A 7,465-nucleotide genomic window follows, 5' to 3' on the forward strand; every position below is an offset into this window, starting at 1 on the left:
GGTTGCCTAGAGGCTAAACTGATGTTTACCTCCATTAGTCAGGTTTTCAGCAATTGAAAGAGTACTGAGAGAAAGGTACTGAATCAAAGTCCACAAACTGTGCGAGCAATGAGAGTGATGCAAAATTCATTTTTTTTTTTCTATCTGAAATCTAAACTGCTTTAGAATGTCTTATTAACTGTTGGCATTATTAAATTTTCTATTAGATTTGTTACCTTGGCAGAAATTCAAAACATAAAATGGAAAGGATCAAAAAATCTTGTACCCTGCAGTATTTATCAGTAAAAAGTATAATAATAGTGCTTTTACATCCAGTGCAATTTTTGTTATATTTTGAACCATTTGATGACAGATATCCTACATTACTTGTGATGTATTTATGCTGCCCCTTAGATTGTGTTGCTTTGCAATATTGTTTATTTTATGTAATTCATAGAAGATTTCTTTTATCTAGCTAATATTTTCTTCCACATTATAGAAGTTTATATTCTCCCATTAGATTATTCCCTGTTTGATACCACTGAGTGCTTGTAAAAATGTTAGTGAGAATATGTATAAGGAATCATGTTACAAAGAAATGTCATTTTATATTTGAAACATTCTGAGATAATTTAATTAAATAATATTTTTCTTCTACTACTCTGCAGGCCATGACATTTTGCACATCTCCAGTCCAGGAAAATGTACTTCCATCAGAAAAGCTGCAAAGGACATCTCTAGAGACAAGTTTTCAGGTTGCAGATGTTATATAACTAAGATATTTATTTATGGTATATTTACAAACAAGAGACAAATATGTGACACCAGTGTTATAAACCTTAAAAAAAAAAGAGGAAGATACTGTATGAATCTTTGTCAATGCACACAAAGAAAGATATTATCTACCTGTAAAATGGTCTATTTGCAATTATTTATTCAGTGTTCTTTATAATATTTTCACTTTTATTTCAGTTTATTGTATGCTACTTCTGCACAGATAAATTGTGTATAACATTAATTTATTTCATTTTGTGCAGTCTTACAACTCTTTGACTTATGCTGATTAAAAGATCTGAGAGAAATATATTTAGCCAAAGATTTTGAAATGCCATAATTTTTTTTGTCTGTTGACTAAGTAAAAACTTCAGAAATGCTCATGAGTTCAGAAATAAGTCAAATTCATTTTCCAAATTATGCTACTGACCTTCATCTAAAGGACATGTAATCTGGTAATAAAGCTTGGTTGCAGTCTAGGTCAAGCAGTTTGAATTTTCCATATCTGTGTTTGAAGATTGGACTGTGGTATTGTCAGAAAGCTATGTGTTTAAACTAGATTTACAGGTAGAAACAAATGAAGCATTGCACTTTAAAAAAATTATGTATAATTTCATTACTAGATCTGTTCTGAATCAGTCTTCACTAAGGAAGACTGTTGCTGCAAATGATTTAAATGTTTTTAAAAGTGAACTTTGATTTAAGTGATCACTGGTAATCTGTATGGTGATTCAGTTGAAAGCATTTTGATCTGACACTTTTTTAACATATTTAACTGTATAGATGATTATTTATTATTATTATTATTTTCTTTGATTAGTTTCATTATTATAATTATTATTTATGATGTTACTTATTTTAAGTTTTGGGTAAAATTGAAATTCAGTGCTTGAGATGTCATGTCAGCATCCTGGGTGAGTGAAAAGTTTTGCTGTAGCAATAATAATGACGTGCGACAACTGTTCTTTTTACACATGTGATAAGTAGTTGCAAATGTTGGGTTTTGTTGAAAATGTTAGATAGGAAGTTGTGTAATAACTGTGAATGTTATATACATACTATATATATATATATTAAAAATTGTACAGAAAGTGTAATCTAGTTGTGTGTATAGTCGGGATAATATACTTAAAACTTTTTTGATAAACTGTTAACTAATTATTATCAGCTTCTTCTTGGTGTGAATACAATGTGCTGCCTGTGGAGTGAGTTGTACTGGTGAAACTGAAAGAAGGAAACAGTGCCCTTCCAGTAATAAATTCAATTCAACAGGAGCAGAATTTCATGTAGGAATGGGAACACAGTTGAATCATCTCACTGGGAACTCTGAAAATATTTTGTGATTGGAACTTGTTGATATACTTGAAAAACTAAAGTATTCCATTATTTTCACAATGAACCACATAGGTTAGATCAGATTTGAAAACGAGATAAGAATTAGGAATTGAAATTTTTTATTGTATATTACTCTAGTCTTAGAGTCAAAAATATGGCACAATCAACATCTTGTTGAAATGATCTTTGGCCTAATATTTACAGACTACCATAAAATTTTTCAACGATTTGTTTGAGAGCCTATTATTTCCAAGGTTATACTCGGCATGCATGGTATAAACTTTTTGTTTGATAGCAGTGAATAAGACATGTTGAATTATTTTTTCCACTCTGATTTCTGTTCTTTACCTTGCATTTTTACATCATTACCAAGAATCAAGTGAAGTATACATCATTCTCCCATTCCAGTACAGTTATACAAATGTGTGAGAAACATAGGATCTCCACAAAAATGACATTTATTTGAATATTTAGAGTTTTGAATATGTTTAAGTACATATTTTTCTTTCATAGCATCAGAATACATATATGGGAAGAACATTTCAAATAACTTATGTTACCTTTGAAACAATGTAATTGCTGTTATGGCATTATTTTGTCAGAGGTAGGCTGTTGGAACTCTGTCATATATTTTCATGAAACAAATAAAGTCCAATGTATGGATTGCAGATAGCTGAATGATGTTTCTGTTCATATGAGTTAGAGTATTTTCATTCACATGCAGCTTTAAGAGTTGGATCATGATTAAAATTACTCCTAATTTCCATAAACTGCCACTCTTTTGAAATAGATAAGTAGGCCTATACAAAATACAAAAAGAAATCAAAAGAGGCATTATGTCATTTAAGCCACAGACAGAAACTTTTCCATTACTTCCAAAAGTGCAGCTTTAGAAAGCAAGCCATTAAGAAATCATTAGTGTTACTGAGTGTTTATTTTACTTGAATTTGCTACTTGGCACCCACAGCAGGTTATGTGCAATGCAAGAAAAGAAGTTTATACTAACCTATGATATTTTTCTGAGAAAATGTGATCAGAGTGCTTGATGATATGACGTTCTTTTCTTCTTAAGTAAACTCATTTTTAGAATTAGAGGACAACAGAAGTGACACTTTTGAGATTTCCAGTTGTACAATGAATATCAACAGGAATAATAGTAGTAGTGTATACCATTGCATAATATCCTTTTACTGAAATTGTATTTATTTTAATAAGCATCTAGATTTTTTTAATTTCATTCCAGTTTGCTTTGAGAAATATCCCAAAAGTTTATATTGTTTCCCCCTTCACTGAATGTAATATGTCTTTAACTCATACAAAATGAGTAATTAATAGATACTGTGTATCTGTTAAAGTAATACACTCATATGATTATGGAATATCAATTATTTTCATATGAATGTATTTTATCATATGCTTCCAATCACTAATTTAGTGCTCTTTTACACAGATTCTGCACTGCAAATTTGTATTAAAAGAAAAAAAATGTATGGTTTGTACAATATGCATCATACATTGTGATACAGATGTTTATTTGCAAGTTTGTTAATGTTGTGTGACAGCTGTATGATGATTGACATGTGCTTTAATGCAGTCTTATTTAAGAAGAACAAATAAATTTCATTTGTCGAAAAGAAAATTTGTAACCACACTCTGTTTCACTTACTTCAAAGTGTTTGTTCCTTGGTTTCGAAGAAAGTTATAATACACTTATTTATGAAGATTTCTTCAGTCACATGGAGAGAGAGAGAGAGAGAAATATACCTAGAAATTATCCCCTAAAATTATGGAAAAGATAGCCAACATTCTCTTCTCAGACTTTTCCACATTTTCTTCAACTCACTTTCATCATATTACATTCAATGAAATCAGGAACTTCAACCTTCAAAATTATTCTCTGAGATAAGTGTGTAACTATTGTATAAAGGACATCTGTCTTCCATATAACTTTAACCAATGCTTAAGCTGAGAAAACAATATATCGTGCACAAGTTAAAAATTTTAACCTGATTCCTGCGTTCGTTAACAGGCACACTGATATTTCCAAATTACTTTTTGTTCTGGCAAGGGATGAAGTGGTTTGTATTTTGTTTAAAGTAAATCTTCTCCTTGACGTACTTCATGATTGTTTTGAGTAGATGTTAACACACATCATTACATACAGCTTTATTCAGAAAATATTTTTAAAAAACTGCCAATCCATTTGTATACTAGGTTTTTCCTTCATCAGCAGTTTCTAATTAAATTGTTGCCTTTTTATAAATTCAATTACAAATCACTAAGATGTGCATAATAATGAAAAAAAGTCATAAATATCATAACATGTGTGAATGAAGTATCAATACTGAATGTCATATTAGGTTTGTATTAGGTAGAAAATCTCATGGTTGACAGCCAATTTGTAGCAGAGTGTAGAATGCTGAAATCTGGATAGTAAGAGAAATATGAATGTTTGTGTGCTTCCTGTCATAAATAAATTTCTGACTCATCATCCAGAATAGCTGGGCTTACTGTGATCTCATACAGGTTTACAAATAAAATCTGCGGAGTTTCATTGATACTCTTTGTATCTGTAATGCCCTGTCTTGGAATCTGCATTGGAAGAGATGTTATATTCCTGAACAAGAGATTTACTTGAGCTGCAATAACAGAAGTTAGTTCCATATAATTTTTTGTCATTATATAAACTGTAACTCATTTCATTATTGTTTGGCAGAAATCTATGCAAGATTTCTGCATAATTGGGTTTAGTTATATTTGAGCAGCTCTTTCTGCATCACTAGCAATTATTGTTATTTAATTTATTCTAGATTAATTGCCAATATACTAGAATGATTTTAATATTAAAGCAGATATTGCAAGGAGGGCATAATTAAAATTGATAAACAGTAAAAATTATTTTTTTGAAAAGGTGATTACAGGTAACTTCAAATGTGTTCTGCAACACAGAGGAACATTGTAATTTGCAATGATTCTGTTTGCATGTGTCAACTTTTAAATGTTAATGAATGCATTTAGGGTACAAATTTCTTGTTAGTTCTGCAAGGACAGAGACTCTTGATATAGTTAGACTAGTTGATGTTCAACAAAACTGATCTCTTGTTCATGTCAATTCTCTCAAATTAACTTTATCATACATGAAGCATTTGTTGTGTGATGCAAGAAGTGAAAATAACATTAGAATGAAATCACAAAAATAGGTTAAACAACACAGATTTGTCTAAGAAACTTAAGAAATTTATAAATATTAGTAAAATAATGCAGCATATGTTTCATCTGCTCATAAATTAAAATTCTGGCAAAAGTTCATGTTTTTTAAGTATTCTGAATGTTCCTTCAATTGTACAAAGTGGCCATGTGAAATGAACACCTTCCATAATCATGCTTGTGGTTGTCATTTGAATTCCACTACTTCTGTACAACACAGTTAGTAGGAAATACAGTTTCAGACAATTATACGACAGTTAACATTAACCATGATGTGTTTTCCAGGCCTTGTATAAGCACCAGAGGATGACCTTTTCGAGCATGTGTGTAATGATTATGGAAGGTTAAACATGTGATCAGCTTTTAAGATACCCTTCCCAGTTATTACTGAAACCAGCACAAATGTTGTCTTTTATAGATTGTTTGTATCTGTGTTATGTAATCTAAGGTATGGTGCTCTTTGTTAAGAAAGGGAAGAAACTGTATTTGCAATATGTGATATATCAGACATGTAATTGTGGTTCATAGAACAAATGTTAATTAATTTTATGTACTTCATTGTTGCAAATATTTTGTTGGACTTTTAAATATTCCATATAGGCTTGATTTAAAGAAAGAACTGTAACTCTTTTTCTGTCAAGGATGGTTGAATGAGCTGAACACTATCAAAACTCTATGGTAACCCATTTTAAAATACAATGAAACAACTACTATCATATTAAGGGCTCTGATTTATTATAATGATCCCACTGTGTTGATATTGCAGCTGAGAATTTGGAACTGTGTTCTGGCATCGTATAACTTCCACAGACAGTGGTTAAATCAGATAAGTATTAGAAATATTATTCTCCTAATTTTTAAAGCATAGAACTTACAAGACAATAGTGTCTTTACAGATAATTGTTTAGTAACTATACGTAAGTACTATTAGAGATGCCACATCTACATTTATGGCTGAACAGCTCAGCAGCAGAAAATCACTTTCCAAAACATTTTGCATGTGAAATGTGAAACTTCATGGGTTCCATCAGTGACATAAAATCATTTCTGTTTGAGTTGACTAGTGAGGCTTTGTTGTTTGCTGCAGCCCAGTGGTTGGGTAGTGGCATCATTCAGATGTGTGTACCAGTTACTTTAAATGGAGCCTGGAACTTTTCCTGGGTCCCCCTTTATATGCAATCTGACTGAGCTTGAGTTGACATATTGATCCCTGTGGGTCCATTTGATGGATGTTTGTTAGCCTGGGAAGTCATCTCTGCTGTAGTACAGTTGTGGGCCTTCAGAAGAAATGCTTTGTTGCTCATCTTGTCATTGTGCCAAAATCTTAGTATAGACCACAAAACATTACATGTAGAAATCATTGAGTCACTGCTTTTATTTTAAGCAGTTAGTCCATGTTTTGAATGCATAGAATGAAGTAGTTAGAGTGCAACACTTGTATACAAGGATTTTTGTGGAAATTCTAAGGTTAATATTTCTCCAGTCTTGGACAGAGAGCTTCTTGAAGGTTGTCACAACTTTATCAATATATGTGTTGATCTCCTTGTTATTGGGAAAGTTATATGTTGTAATAAAACCATGAAATGAAGGCAACAGGAATGATCAACTGTTTGGTGGAGGACACTAGAATTATACTGAAGGTTCATTTGCTCCATGAGCCATAAAAATGATTATGTTCACCCACCCCACCCTACCGCACTGGTGAAAAGGGTATTCTGTAATATAATAATGTTTTACTTTCTCTGAAAGTAATATGACATTAATTCCTATTCATTCACTCATCAAGTTCCATAGATAAATGGGTGGAGAACCTCAGGGATATTGAACAGAACAAGTTATTCATTAGCAAAGTGAGGCATCTGTTAGGATCTCCATAAATAAACACTTATCACTAAACTGTTATAACCTATTCGTGCTCTCTGAAGCTAAATTAAACACAGAAAAATTAACAAGACATTTACGTCTCTGTAGAATGTTATGGTTTCCTCATTTACAAGATGTATCTTCTGTTTATCTCCCACTGTTAGGTTAATACTTGCATGATTAATGTTATATATCATAGAATGACAGTTATCTCCAGAAGTAAAATAAGAGGCCTGCTTGCAATGAACTTTGCCATTTATCTTGTAGCCAACAGTTGTCTTCAATTCTTCAGGTTTCTGTAAGATGG

General features: G+C 31.5%; 1 protein-coding gene across 2 annotated transcripts in view; it reads left to right on the forward strand.

Moving 5' to 3' along the window:
* Positions 1-6,013, forward strand: part of LOC124604224 (syntaxin-1A) — a 344,075-nt gene extending 338,062 nt beyond the window's left edge. For both annotated transcript variants that reach the window (XM_047136460.1, XM_047136463.1), the window contains one exon: positions 648-6,013. The gene's annotated coding sequence lies outside the window, so the exon portion shown is untranslated. The remainder of the gene's footprint in view (positions 1-647) is intronic.
* The last annotated feature ends 1,452 nt before the right edge of the window (positions 6,014-7,465 follow it).

Source organism: Schistocerca americana, chromosome 1, assembly GCF_021461395.2.
Source record: "Schistocerca americana isolate TAMUIC-IGC-003095 chromosome 1, iqSchAmer2.1, whole genome shotgun sequence".
Taxonomy (NCBI): domain Eukaryota; kingdom Metazoa; phylum Arthropoda; class Insecta; order Orthoptera; family Acrididae; genus Schistocerca; species Schistocerca americana.